A 2,068-nucleotide genomic window follows, 5' to 3' on the forward strand; every position below is an offset into this window, starting at 1 on the left:
CTACCAACATCTCAGGAAAACTTCACACCCATAGATGATAGCATTATCTAAAATGAAAGTAGGACATCTTTCAGAAAAGTAATGTTGATAACGGAAAAGGTAATCAGAAATCACTAACCTTCAACTGGCAAATTATCCCTTACGGGTTGATTATTTAGCCAAAGGAAGCTCTGCACTTGCGAGATCAACATAAGCAATTCTTAGACCTCCGACACCCAGAATTATTTCCCAGCTGAACATTACCTTGGCTCTGACCATAATCATATGTAAGCTCTGTCATTGGAGGAATGTAGAATGCGATGTGTGGATATCCCTCATCACCATGATCATATAGAACTGGTTGCGAGAAAACATTAGGTGAGCAGCTGTGGTTCATAAAGCGAGCTATGTTGCCAGTCCGTTTTGCACTAATAACTATTGGCAGCTGCTTAGATGGTTCTTTTAAGTCGGAAGGACTAGATTCGCCCAGTAATTCTGGTGCATAGTTCCATCTTACGTTCTGCTCCGAGGGAGGGGTCTCAAAGATGTAATCGTCTTCTGCATCAACAACATTCTTGTCAATAATTTCACCTGCATATTCACATATAAGGGTGTGTTTGGAAGCCAAAGTATTTTTGTGGTTTTTTAGGAATACTTTGGTTTCTGGAAAAACTTTGGTATTCAATACTTTGAGTCGCTTGGATGAAAAAAATACTGCAGTTCAACAAACCGTGGTATCTCTAAAACTGTGGTATTTTTGTTATATATAAAAAAGAGGCCCTGACCTCTTTTTTTAAAAGCGAGAAAGCGCTTGCTGCTTGATCTCTTTTGTGTCCAACTTCTGGCCATCAACGCCTGTGATGCATAAATCGGTAGCTAGCCCATCGATATGTTCGGCTAGAGGCGGACGTACACGTACACGCTGCAAACGTCGACCTTCAGTGCATGCGTTAACTACCTCGGTCTTTGACTGATTACAAGAGATAACTCTATTACAGATCTTAACATCTAGGAGGACATGCTCGTGCAAGGTTGAATGCATACGGTGGCTATTAGTACAAGCTGATCCCTGAGTGTAGCTGAATATGCATGCAACAATGTAACAGTCGATGCAAACCAAAGAAAACCGAGAAAAATTGCCACTTGCCAAACACCTCGGCAGTTTTATCAAAACTGAGAAAAACTATGATTTTTAGAAACTGAAGTATTTATTGCCCATGTATTGAAATACTTAGGTTTTGGAATACCATAGTTTTGAAAAAACGTTGTTGCCAAACTAGGCCTAAATGTGCCTGCTCGGATAGGATCCCAACTACGGAGGCCCCAACCTCGATCTCCCGTCTTAAACACTTCAAAGTGGATTTGGATACCTTTTTGTACAACCCGGTTCCGGCAATCATGTACACAAGTGCATGAATCATTGCACTCATATAACATAGGCATCCGACTAACAAGTGTGCCTAAAGCATTGTAAGGAAGGTCACCAGCATTTTGTATGCGTACAAGAACAGTCGTTATCACCAGGTAGGCACACGCTTATGCATTTGCAGCCTTGCATCTTTCTCATTGAGCTCAGGGAATTCACGTAGTTAAGTTTAGTTGTATAGATGAAGTGGCTAGGGCCTTTCTCGTCATCGACCTCATTTACAAGGCAGACAGGTTTACTTTCCACACCTTATGATATGTCGTTCAATATAACACGATCTCTAGAGGATGGATTTTCCCTCCATTTTTCAGTCTTCTTCCAAACTGCAATGCCATCAGGTTGTCCAGGTTCTCTCAGCAACTTGTGTTTAAACACATTGAACCCAGATTTCCCTTTCTCCACCCAGGCTTCTCTGATCTTGTAAAGGCCATCATATATGTATATCTTACCGGTCTAGTCTAGTCTAGCCCCCGCGTCCCGGTCGCTCCCCCGCGGGCGACCCGGGCGCCCGAACCCTAGCGGCAGCCCCCGCCCCCATCCACCTCCGACGCCCGGCGGCGCCGGCGGCGGCGGGCCCTTTCCTTGCCTCCCCTGGAGCGGGGCCGCGGGGGGCTTCTTCTCCAGGCGACGGCGGTGCTCGGCGGCTGGCGCATCGGGCGGGGC

General features: G+C 45.3%; 1 pseudogene; it reads right to left on the bottom strand.

The window, feature by feature from the left end:
* The window catches only part of LOC119272710, a 4,911-nt pseudogene continuing 2,843 nt past the window's right edge, over nucleotides 1-2,068 (bottom strand).

Source organism: Triticum dicoccoides, chromosome 3A (assembly GCF_002162155.2).
Source record: "Triticum dicoccoides isolate Atlit2015 ecotype Zavitan chromosome 3A, WEW_v2.0, whole genome shotgun sequence".
Classification (NCBI taxonomy): Eukaryota; Viridiplantae; Streptophyta; class Magnoliopsida; order Poales; family Poaceae; genus Triticum; species Triticum dicoccoides.